The sequence below is a fragment of the Kryptolebias marmoratus genome, linkage group LG15, assembly GCF_001649575.2.
Source record: "Kryptolebias marmoratus isolate JLee-2015 linkage group LG15, ASM164957v2, whole genome shotgun sequence".
In the NCBI taxonomy this organism is placed as follows: domain Eukaryota; kingdom Metazoa; phylum Chordata; class Actinopteri; order Cyprinodontiformes; family Rivulidae; genus Kryptolebias; species Kryptolebias marmoratus.
In genome coordinates, this window is record NC_051444.1 from 24,866,943 (window position 1) to 24,880,458 (window position 13,516).

Here is a 13,516-nt window from a genome sequence, read left to right on the forward strand (position 1 = left end):
CTCCCCTCCCCGCACCCCCCGCCCTTCTGTCACTCACGCGCTCATTCAGGCTCAGTTCGGCCCCGGCTCGGCCCCCCTGAAGCGTAACGCTTCAACATCTGGCTTCCCGTCCTCACCGTCTTCTAGGTCACATCCCAGTTAGGCCTCCTTCAAGGTGGCTCGACGAGGCGGATTTTTGATGTTACCCTGGGAGATCCGGTGTTGTGTCTGAGAGCAGGGGGGTATTAACCTTGCCGTGGCAGAAGGGTTGCAGCTGGAGATGGGAAACGAGGCGAGGGTGAGGTCACCGTCCACATAAAAAAATCCTCTGCATGTGACATTATCTGAGTGCTGCGCCACAAGAACAAAACAGGACATGTGTCGGTTTTCCATTTGGAGATGATACGTTAGAACCTGGTGTGCGTTTCTGATTGTACGATTGGAGGTAAAATAATTTTTTTATATATTGCCAGTGTTTGAAGTGACTGTAACTTAGTCGAGTAACTGTGTGCTGCGATAATATAACCATTCGCACTGAGCTAGTTTTTTTGTTTTTAACTCATTTTTACAAAAAACGGCAATTAGGACCAAGTATTCTTTGTATATATTGCCTAGCATACCTACCGCCTTTCATGCCAAAGTTTTAAACAAAAAATCCTCTTATGTTGGGAAATGATAGACGGTTTGATGAAACCTCAAAAATTTTGTGTCATAAAGGTTGTCAAAAGATGTCCTAAGTTGTCACTTGATCTGTTAGCAGTCAGTGTGTTAGGAATGCCTGTCAGCTACTACCACGTCAAATTTTAGCTCAATATCTGTAAAGTTACCTGAGTTACAGCCATTTTTGTGTTAGCTAAGGTTAACTTGCTGTGCTGGCAATTCTGAGTTGTATTGCCCCCAAAAGTTAATCAGCTGTAGATGTACACCCAATAAATAGTATCTGAAAGTTTTACTGACATTTGTCCTGTGGTTCATGAGATATTTTGCTAACAGACAAACTAGGTTGACTCCAACAGTTAAAACAACATTTCTAAGTAAAAGTGTTGCACATTGTGTAGAGCTGGAAGTATGTGTTGAGGATGACTCTTTGCTACTACCTCACCAGATTTTAGTTCAATATCTGTAAAACTGACAGAGTTTCATTAAAATCTGTCCAGCACAAACAATATGTTACCGTCTGCCTTCGCCTTTTATCCGCAGTTAATAATTACTGCTCCGTCTATATTCACAGAGTCAGGTTGTTTGAATTTATAACACCAATAATGACAGTAAAGTGTTGTTTGTGTGTTTATATTTAGGTTAGAATTAAAAATGTCTCAAATGCTGCAGCACATTTTTCTTAGCGATAGGATCTTGACAGCACTCCGCCCAAATGACACTGAGCCACACCTCATCCGACCGACCAGGATTGTTGGATGCGCAGGGGTGGGTTAAAGTATCTTGCTCTGAATGAGCCACAGATCTGGGCACAGATTTATGTTTTAATATCTGCCAGAAAAAGTTCTCATGCAGGAAAAAAAAAAAAAGCACCAGAAACATGCGGGGTCTGTAACAGACACTGTGGAGTTATTATTGGCTCCCTGAGCGCTGGGTGCACCTGCACTCGGAGGGTACGACTGCTGCTTATAGCAATGAGAGGGAGATCCGTGGCATATTTTTAGATTCCTGTATATTTCCAGTCCCTGCTATTTTTTCTTTTTTTTTTTTTTTTTTCCCCTGGTCACACTGGTGCCAAACAGATTATTTATAACTAATAAATGTGCAGCGAGTCTGTAAGAAGCTATTTAATGTCTTACACAGAAACTCTTCTGCTGAGATTGGGTCAATGTGCACAGCTGTCTGCAACATTTTCTCTTTCTGGCTGGTCTTTTGTGACTGACACAGTGACTCAACCCCCCCCTCAGGGTGTCTGAATATGCCACAGCATAGGGACAAATACAACCTCAATTCTGAAAAAGTTGGGACGTTGTGTAAAATATAGATAAAAACAGAATGCAATGATTTGTAAAACCCATAAACCTTTTTTTTTACAATGGAAATTAGTAAGTGTTTAAACTAATAAATTTTACCATTTTTAGAAAAGGATAAGGTACCTTTAAATGTGATGGCAGCAACATCAGGGGCGGGCAACAAAAGGCTGTAAAAGTAAGTGGTACGAATAAAAAAAACAGCTGGAGGAGCGTTTCACAATGTAGTAGGTTAATTGGCAACAGGTCAGTCGGAGGACTGGGTATAAAACAAGCTTTTTAGAGAGGCTGATCCTTTCAGATATAAAGATGAGCAGAGGTTCACCTGTCTGCGTAACGCAGTCTAAAAATAGTGGAACAATTTCCAAAACATGTTCCTCAACAGAAAATTGGGAAGACTTTGAATACACCATCATCTTCAGTTTATAATTTCAAAAGATTTAAAAAACCTGGAGAAATCTCTGCTTAAAGACAAAACTGAAAGTCGATATAAATATATCTATGTATGCGATTTTCAATCCCTCAGGTGGAACTGCATTAAAACAGCTCTGGTTCTGTTCTGGATATCACTGCTTGGGCTCGGGAACACTTTCACCAATCACTGTCTGTAAACACAGCTCATCGTGTCATTCACAAACGCTGGTTAAAGCATTCTCATGCAAGGAGGAAGCCAGATGTGAACACCCTGCAGAAACGCCACCATGTGAGCTCTTCCGTGAAAAACTGTTGTGTAGTCAGACAAATGTAAATTTGATTATTTTTGGAAACCACAGATACAGTTGTACTAAAGAAAAGAGGGACCATCAGCGTATTGTTCAAAAACCTGCCTCTCTGATGGTATAGGAGTACATTAGTGCCTCTGGCAAGGGCAGCTTACACATCTGGAAAGGTGCAGAACTGACCTACCTGCTGTCCAGACCTCTCATCACCAGGAAACATTTGGGACATCATGAAACAACAACAACAAAAAAAATGGCAAAGAAGATCCAGGACTGTTGAGCAGCTAGAATCCTCCATCAGACCAGAATGGGACAACATTCCCTTCACAACCTCCAGCAGCTCCTGGATGTTTACAGACTGATGTTAGAAGAAGAGGAGATGATTCACAGAGGGAAACATGGTCCAGTCCCCCACTTGTTTGAGATGTGTTGCTGCCATTAAATTACATTTTATTTCTCAAAAAAGTGGTACAATTCCTTAGTTTAGACATTTGATACGTTTCCTATGATATACTGTGAATAAAATATTTACATTTTACACAACGTCCCATTTTTTTACATTTGAGAAAGTTATTTTCTAGTTTTTTTAAATTTGAGACTAAAAATTAAATGATGTAACGTTATTTTCAATAACTATCTGAAACCTTTGTTTAGGAAGTGACTTCTTACACTTGTGACCATTACTTAATTCTTCCTGCTTCAGAAATCAGTCCGTATGTAATTAACTCAAGCCACATGCCCCTTCTCACTACACACAGTAGACATAAATACCCACAAATAATCGAATTAGGATTGTGAAAGTGTTTTAGGTAGCAGCTGATTCTAAACAGGGTAAAACAGGTACACAAACTAATTACTTTGCAGTTAATTTCCTACATATATAACTCTATGTACAAAAGGGCCTCAAGGAAAAATCTTTGCTGACAAATTACCACCGTGAGTGAAAGAAAATAATTCCAGCCTGAACTCAACACAGATGTTGCTTGTACACAATTCCCACTGAGGGAACGTGGAGGCAAACGTGGAGACGACTCTAGAGGCCAATTCAAAGCCGACTGCACAAGTCAGCATCACGTACTGCATATACCAAGATGCTTTGTCCCCACTCCTGTTCTGCATGGGCCTGAACCCTCTTCAGCCAGCTCATCACAAAGAGTGGCTATGAATACCTGTTCAGGAGTGGAACAGTCATCAGTCACCTCCTCTATATGGATGACATACAGCTGTATGCCAAAAGTGAGCGGGAGATCGACTCACTGATCCATCTCACCGGGATATACAGCAAGGACACTGGTATGTCATTCGGTCTTGATAAATGCAGCCGAATGGTGTCCCAGAAAGGCAAGGTGATCACAACTGAAGGGGTTGAAGTACCTGAAGGCAACATTGCAGATGTCCAGGACAGCCACAAGTACCTTAAGCAACCAGGATGAGGCCGCAAGGAAGTCAGCCACAACCAGGCACCTACAGAGAGTTCGAAAAAGTCAGTGGGAGACTGTGGCGCAAACTTCGAGTCAACGCAGTAATCGCACACAGGGCAGATTTAAGAACATATGACATGGAAAAAAACAACAAAAAAGCCCAAGAAAAAATCGAATGACCAACATCAGTGCTTGCCCGGGAGGTGCGAAACTCTTAAGTAATAAAGTTTCTTCTTAAAACATCCAAACGCCACTAAAATAGTCTGAAAGAACGCCTTCTGTGGTGTCATCGGTCTGCAGAGTCTGAGCACCATTCTCACACAAGAGTTTGTGTAATAAAAGGTCTTTGAGTGGAGAGTTAAAGAGTGGAGCTGCATGACTAAATTAAAGTTTGGCAGCTTTGCTGGGAACAGTGTTGATGATTGCAATTGTGTTTCATCACACAACACAAGAAGAGCAGCCTGTCACCGCAAAGGCTGCCAAACTAAATAAGTAATAGTTTTCAGCTTTGTGTCCTCGTTAGAGATTAGATTGAACTCTTTTAAGCGCTCAGTGGTAATACAAAGTGTAATTGATACAATCTATAAATGTAATGTCAAGAAGTGTTTGCAAAGTGATCGACTGTAGGTGATTTGTGAGTCAACCACTGTTCATTTCTTTCTTGAATTTCTTTTGACAAGTTTCACTCATATCCGACTTGTGTACATGCCAAAAGCTTTTTAAAAATTTGACATATTTCACCCGGAAATCTTGATGTTTTTTCGCCCCATTTCCACCTTTTTGAGTCAACTCTCTGGATTAAAATAGAAATGAGGTAAAATATATTTATAAATACGTATTTATGGGTTGGACTTTGTTCTTGCCTTTTAGCTGGCTCTTCAGGACCTGCCTTACTCTAGTTTAGGATGCCCAAGGGTAGGTCAGCCAAATGGTCACACTAATTACTTTTACAAAAAGAAAAAAAAAAAAAAATCAACAAAACCCCAGAAGACAAAGTGTATACACTTTTACCAGAACCTTGATTAGACTAATGATTTAATGGCAAGCTGCATGGCAGTACTACAGCATATTCACTTTGCAGCCATTTTCTTGCAGTTTCGGGAGCAACAACAGCCAGCAGTGGAAAACTCGTCAGAACAGCAGTTTCATTTTAAATCATAACTACGTTTTGCGTAAGAAAACATAAAAGCAGTGTCACTTGCTGGGATTTACCAGGCTTGTAGGTGGAGGGTTTGGACCCAGAATGCAGCTCAAAAAACTAAACTAATTTATTAACAACGAAAACAAAAGGCTGTCGTGGGAGGAAAGCTTTCAAACAAAGATATGAGGGAGTCGCGAGTTGACACGAGGAAGTGCTTTTCTGCAACAACGAACCAGTGAGGAGAAAATGACTAGAGACGGAATGAAAAGGCTGATGGCGAGGAAGGGGGAACAGGTGAGTGATTACAAACTAGGGGCAGGTGTAGATGGGCGTGGCAGGCTGAGGGCAGGTGAACAGTGGCGCACAAGGAACAAGACAATAATCTAGAACACAGGGAGGAAAAACTATACAATATACAACATGAAAATAACACAAAATACCCAAATAATGACAAGATTGAGTTTTAGAGCTTTTCTTGCCCCATCTTCTCCCTGCCTGCTCAGGTGAATGCTTTAAAAAATACCTTCTTTTTTTTTATGAAGAATGATTGTTCTTGTCAGATTACTTTACTATTCTCTGGATTATTACCTCCTCCTAGCTGAGTTCCTTTTGTCCCTCACATGTAGGTGTCAATTTTTTTCTTCTTCTCTGTGTGTTTGATCCCAAGTTGACTTTGCTGCGTTTTGTGTGGCAGACGATGTAAAACTCCGAATTCTGCTTTTCGCGTGTTAGACATTCGCTGTCTGCTCTATTAGATGCGTGTCCACCCACCGCTGATGGATACGAGAGGCTTTCCTGAATCTATAATATCCTTGACAGCTCACTGGTTTTTTATGCGTCTTATCCAATGTGCGCCACATGTTAAAATGACGAGGGGTTTTTATCCCGTTTTCCTGACTTCCAGGTACGTTTCCATTGAAATACAAGGCCTAAAACAAACAGATTGAAGGAATAAATGCATATCACCCACCCAGATCATTAATATCTGACAGAGTTGGACCGTGATATGGTCAAATATTGAAAATGACATTATGCATAATCTCATTATCACGAGGCCTTGCGTGATCTGTAAGTACTTAGAGTATGTGCTGGGAATGAGTTCAGTATCTATGGAACTGATGAAGCTACAGCCACCTTTGTGTTTGATGAGGTCGATTAGCTGTGGTGGCCATCTTGAATCCAGTTGGCTGCAAAAAGTCAATCAGATGTATCGCCTGCTTTTTACCCTTCGGCGACAGGCAATAACAATAGGAAAACAACAAAAAGAGCTTGGCATAATTACTAATAATACAAAACCAGATTTAAAAAAAAAAGTTTTACATTGATGCTTGTACAGAACAGCTTAAGCCACATTTTAAACTTGCACTGTACACCAAGCCGTGTTTAAGCATAGTTAGAAGCTACGCAATTAAAACATCAGCAAAGATCTGATTATGTTTTAGATACAAAAGCTTCACTAAAATTCTACTAAGTCTTCTTTCATCGATGGCTAGGCCTAAACGAACCTGCTTCCAACTCAGTCGACTGCATCTTATTAGGACTAATAAAGCATTTAGGTGGAAAAAAAAGCTGCAACTTCGAGTCTCTGCAGTGTTTCTGTCGCCGCAGCGTTTTGTGTCTCACATTTACTCACACTGAATATGACAATAAGTGTACTTGCATGGTGTCGCATTTTCCTTCTCTTTGTTATTTTGCTGCAGTTGTTTTATTTATTTCTTTTTTTCTTTCTTTCTTTCTTTTTTTTTCTGGCACAAAAAGCCAGGAGCTGTTGATGGGCTGTGCTTCCAATTTTGTGTATGTGTCATCAACAGGGAAAGGAGATAGAGGAAGGGGCCGGGGTGCCGGGGGGGGGAGAGAGGAATGTTGATGTTGGCGGTGTGGTGGTGGTGGTGGTGGTGATGGGGCGGGGGAAGGAAGGGAGGGTGCGAGTAGCTGGGGCATAAAAAGTCCACTACTATTTGTCACCATCAATTCAGTGCCTGGCTGTCAGTGGCGCCCGTCTGCATGCGGCAGCAAAGGCCTCTGGGAGTATCTCACTGCACGCATCTGCCAGGGAGGAACGTGGACGCCTGTTGCTCGTTTTGCATGTGAATGCTTGAGTAAAGCAGGGCCAGGGAGTGCAGAAGCGGAGGCTTTACCTATATCTGCTGCACCAGTTTTACCATCCGTGAGCTACATGGCCGCAACGTTTTATCTGACGGCAGGATCAAACACCGCCACTAATATTGCCACACTAAACCGTGCTGCACTTTGCTCTAGCTTGTGATGATTGTTTTCTAGTTCAGAATACAGTTTTTTGAGGATGTCTTCACATGCATTGGACTTTTCCACTTTTTGTCACATTACAACCACAAATTAAAGTATTTTGTTAGCATTTCGTGTGATGGACCAACACATAGTAGCGCATAATTGGGAAGTGGAAGGAAAATGACACATGGTTTCCAAACTTTATGGATGATGGATTGAACAGTGCTCTGTGAGATGGTCACAGCTTGAGTTATTGCTTTATAACCTAACCTCTCAACAACTCTACCCCTGACCTGGCTGCCTTCATGATGCTGTTGGATCATTAATGGTCTGCAACAAACCTCTGAGGCCTTCGCAGAACCGCTGGATTTATACTGAGATGAAATTACACACTGGCTGACTTGATTTACAAATTAGCTGATTTCTGAAGGCAGTGGTTGCCCTAGATTTTTACTTTTTATTAGAAAAATAGGGGGCTGAATACAAATGCATGCCAAACTTGTCAGATTTTTGTTTTATTTTGTTATAAAATGTCTGAAAACCATGCGTCATTTTCCTTCTACTCCCCAATCATGTGCTCCTTTGTGCTGGTTTGCCACATGAAATCCCAGTCAAACAGGGTGAAGCGTGTAGCTTTAACGTTACAAAAGGTGGAAAAACTTAAGAGGTTAAAAAACAAAATGTTTTCAAGCCAAGTTATGGTGCAGTGCAAAGGTTTAACCCACCCCGAATGTCTGTCTACTTTGCTTTCAAGAAGACACGTTGTCGAAACATTTTAAAGTTATCTTGATCAATAGTTCTTCAAGTTTTCTAAAGGTCGTTCACATTTTTCTTTCTTTTTTTGCTCTATTTATTCAAGTGGAGGACAGAAGAAGACGAGTCAGGCTTATAAAATTCTGTGCAGCAGATAAAACAGGATCTGAAAGTCATGTCTTTAAGAAATAGAAAGAAAAAGCAAAAGCCTGACTCAGGACCTGAAAGATTAATCATCCTTCAGTTGATCATCGACTGTTTGCCAAGTCTTCAGTTATTAGCTCTTTGAGAATAATTTTGAAGGTGCTGAAATATCATTTTTGGTCTGTCAGACTGTATTATCTTTGGTATTTCTTTATGGATTTGACTTAAAAAATGGGAAAAAATTGTGTGTTTGTGACACACTGCTGGTAAAGTTTCTAAAGATTCAGTACCAAACTACTTTTTTGATAAGTTGCTTGTAATGTTTTTGTGTTTAATACTCTAGTTTTAGGACTCATGTTTGTCTTATTTTAATGCTTCTACATTGTTGTATTGATTTTTGTTCAATTATCTAATTTGTATTGTAAATATATTCTCTTTGTGTGACACACATTAATGTGAGCCTGTTTTTTTTTATTGTCTTTTCTCTTGTAACTTCTTTGACATGTAGCTTCTGCATATTTTATGCTGTTTTAACCATTCAAATGTCAAAATATTTAACTCAGTCTGAACATTCCAGCTGTGTATTTTGGTTTTTTTGTAACTTTTATACTTTTTAAACTATTCATCTTTATTTAGAAATAAAATTCCCAATAGAAATACATTGACAGCTCGTCTTTCACATTGTTCTCATTGAAATCTGCTTCACTTCCAGTTACTTCCAGTTATCAGCTATCCGTTAGCTAAAAGGGGGAATAGAGGTGGAGGAGTAATTTCCAAAGCTTGGAACTTCCCACTTTTCTTTTGAACTGAAAAAGCTCACAGAAAACGCAATTTCTCTAGTTAAACAATAGTTTTTATTAGCTTTCCTACTGTTCATATTCTCCTTTATAAATAAACACGCTAACAAGAGCACTGAAAGCAACTTATTGATGCCTGTGGCTGCATCTGTTGGTCACATGACTCCGGCTTTACACGCCACATCAGTTAGACCGGAGCCTCTAATGTCAGGATCCTGAAGTACATGACACGAGGGTCACGCAATCCTAAATCGAGAGTGCAAAATAAAGAAACGTGGGATGTGTGCTTGTATGAGAGGGAATCGGGATTTATGGGAAACAGCAAGGAAGAACGTAACATCTTCTGTCCCCAAACCCCACATACAACACACACACACACACACACACACCTCCTCCCTGAGGCCAGTGCTTCCGTTCCACAGGATTCATCTCTCTTGACACGCAGGTCATCAGCTCAACATTGTAATGAATGAATGAATTTCCCAGCATGCCGAAGTAAACGGCGATCACAAGATGGGCTCAGGATGTCTTAGTCAAGCTGTCTCTTGCATTAAGGTTATATAATTGAGGGAGTGGAAAAGGACATGCATGTGTGTGTGTGTGTGATTTTTTGAGTGTAAATATATGTGTGTGGGGGTGTGAGCCCACTGCATCCTGACTTTGCTGTTTTGAGGATTATGGAGGTGGCTGATAGCTTCAAAGGATATCGCTTTCAAAAGTCATTATGGTTTATTTCTCTGATCAAGCAGAAAATACAATACTCTGTTTTTTGTTCATAGATTACACATTTAACTTACTGTACCACTAACTGCTCACAGGGATATCTGCTGTTTGTTTATTATTACATATTTACATGCAGGATTTGCTGTGTATGAGTGAAGATGCAGCATAACCTTAAAAACTAGAATTATTCTTATTCAGCTGATGTACTTTCTGAGTCTGTTTCATCACCAATAACAATTACAATACAAAATGACTAGGTTAAAGCCCACTCATCTTTCAAACCTAAAGGTAATACACTGAATAAATTTCCCAAAAAAACTTAGTACAAAGTTTAAAATATCTCGTACCGCTGGACAGATTTAATGAAACTCTTAGAAAGTAATTATTGGATGTACATCTGCAACTGATTACCTTTTAAAGTAAACCCAATTCAACATGGCCACCACAGCTGATCAACATGATCAAACACAAAAATGTCTATAAATTAGTTGGTTTTGCAGATATTGAGTTATAATTTGGCGTGGTAGTAGCTGGGAGTTTTTCTCAACACATGCAAGACATATTTTGCAATATTTCAAGCGACTGCTTATTACAGTAATTTCAAGATTTGACCAAAAAAGAAAAAGCTAAAATGCCATCACATTGTGTGACTGTATGCGCAGCCAGGGAGGATCCTTCCTTGTATGTGAAAATGTGCCGTTTGTTTGCTCGCCCTGTCGCTTTAGTAGCTGGGGGGTGGTTGAGGCTGCCAGCTCCGGCTGCAGCGGCGATGAGAGACAAGTGTGAGTGTGGGTGTACGGGTGTGGAGGGGAGGGGGAAATTATAACAAGGGAGAACGAGTGAGTGTTTATATTTGGATCTAATGCCAGACAAGTGTTTGGAAGCCCCGGGAAAACAGAAACCGCCGTTTTTTCCTCACAATTCAATCAGATTTCATCCCTCAGCGGTAAAACTGGTCTCCGGTTTGGGACTGTACGTGCAACAGCAGAAGAGCAGAAGTGCTAACTCGACAGACTCCCATGTTGTGGTCGGAGTTCAGAGAGTCTGAAAATGATGTGTTACTTAGGGTCATTTATCTGTAGTGTTTTCATAAAATACTGTTGGCTGATTCGAGCCAACAGCCAGAATCTTGTCTCGTCTTAAACTCATAAACATGTCTTTAAATTGAACACCATCACTTTTGAAGCAGCTTTCACACACTTTGTTTTTCATTAATCTAATGTCATCTGAAAGTATTCATGTCATCTTTAATGAGCCTTATTGCGTGCATGCAGTCACGTTAATGCGCAGGTACACCCAGCTGCAGAGTTTCTTTGATATGTGATGGTCTTCACAAAGAATTCGGACATTTCACATTTTTAAATGTGAGATGCCGATTTTTTTTCTAATATGTGGTTTTGCCTAAAATGATCAGCTGGAGCATCTGTTTTCTTCAGCATTTGTCTCAGACAAATCTGAGAAATTGTGCTCATCATTGCTTGAACTGCAACCGCAGCTTCTGTGCTGCTTGGTATAATTACATGTGAGCTTAATTGTTAGCAATTGACAGATGATACAAACAGCCCCTTACAGACACATAATACGAATATTAGCAACGAGCGTCCCTGGTTGTTCATGTATTTTAGACAACTTCTTGCAGGAACGCATGCTGTCTGCCTCCTTTAATGGCACAACTTTAAACTAAGATGATTTTATGATGAGCAGGGGAGTTGTAGATGGTTGACTGGTCAAATCCCACAAGATCTGTTAGAAATAAGAGGATGTGTTGAGGATGACTTTCAGCTGTGATCACACCAAATTTTGGGTATATATCTACAAAACTGAGGGAGTTGTAGCCTTTTTTGTGTTTTCTAAGGTCAGTTGGCTCTGGCTAACATTTTGAATTGAATTAACTTCAAAAGTTAATTAGTTGTAGATGTTCATCTGCTGATTATTTACTAAAGGTTTCATTAAAATCTGTTCAGCGATTCAATAGATAACAGACAGGCACACAGAGGCAAAAACATTAAAAACCTTTCTGCAGGTTGTCAACAGAAAAGACAAAACATGGTAATGGAGGGCGAACTGCACATCTGCACATGCATTCATGGGCCCTGGTCTGAATTAAACTTCTGATCTTGCAGTACATGTTGTGTAAATTAAATTATCAAGCCATTATTATGTCTATCAACCCCTTAGGGCCTCAACAAGATTTCCTCTCTTAGCTTTTCCAACATTTCGACCTGGCTTTGTCCTGAAACGCCATTTTCACACATTCATGTGCTGTAGCCTGGATTTTGTGGATGCTGTGCTGCAACCGTGTTGAGAGAGAAAAAAGGCTTTCTAGGAGCGCGCTCTGTACCAAATCAGTCAGTCAACACTAGTGTGGACTCACATGGAAAAGCAGCCCTTGTGTGCGTGCGTGCGTGTGTGTCTGTGTGTGTGTGTACAACGCCTCAAGGAAGCGTACGGCAGCGTGTTTGTCATACATTTGACGGCCGCAGACATCTCATTATGATAATTTCTTAGTCCTTAACTTAGAATGAGCTGTTCTGATCCTTAGGCTGAGACATACTGTGCATCACTTGAACAAGAGGTTTTCCTGATTATCATAAAAACATTCTTAAAGAGATAGTCTGGTGAGGTTTGAAGTCATGTTCTGTCAGATAGTTATCAATAGTTCGTACTTCATCAGTCATTGAGCATGGAGTATGGAGAAAACAGCAGAAGTCTTCATCCAGGCTAGGCTTATGGCTAACCAAACAAGGGCCCTTTTGTAAATTGTTTTATGTTTTCTTTTAAAAAGAATCTGATTTGATCAGATACCTACTTATATCTGTTTAATTTTCTCTGGGCTCAGATGTAGGTCACAGGGGTGATTCATCACAGACTCATCCTTGCAAAAACAAAACAGACAAAAGAAGAAGAAGAAGAAGAAATCACTTTGTCGATAGGAAGCCTTCTTCCATCTCTGTCTCTGTGTTGGTGTCTCACTCTGTCTCTGTCTCTCCTGGTCACTTCTGTTCTGTTTGCAGCTCAACAGCTCAGCCATTTGTCCACACAACTCCGTGCCGTCATCCTATGCGCCTTGACAAGGAGGGTTCTCGCCAGATGCTCATTTGGAAATGGGTTGGAGTTGCATCAGTGACTCAATTGAGATGCATCCGAGGATGTTAGTCTCGCTCTGGGTCGCTAAAGTTGTTGGTGACGTGGCCGCAGCTCCGATCAGATCCGAGGCTGTTGTCTGTTTGCCCGGTCTTGCTCATTAACGTCAACGTGATGTGACAGTGAGGACCATTTGCAGGCCTATTTTCTACATGCTCTGCTCCCTGTTATGCTGCGCTGTCAAACAAGTATTTGTTCTCAAAGTGCCTTTGACAGCTGAACTTTTCCTTGCTGTTGTGTTTATTCTTTGTTTCTGCTCGTAGATTATGCTTTGCGATGCACACTTTGACAAACAGTGGTCCTAAAAAATGATCAGAACTATAAATCGTCTTTGTGTTGCATGATATAGGAGGTACTAACCCGGCTGCATTCAACAGGGATGATATACTCCCACAGCAGTTTTATTCGGCAGCATTCCAAGAAATGATATAACCAAGAGCTGACCTCACTAACGCACAGTGGCAGGAAGCCTACACATGTA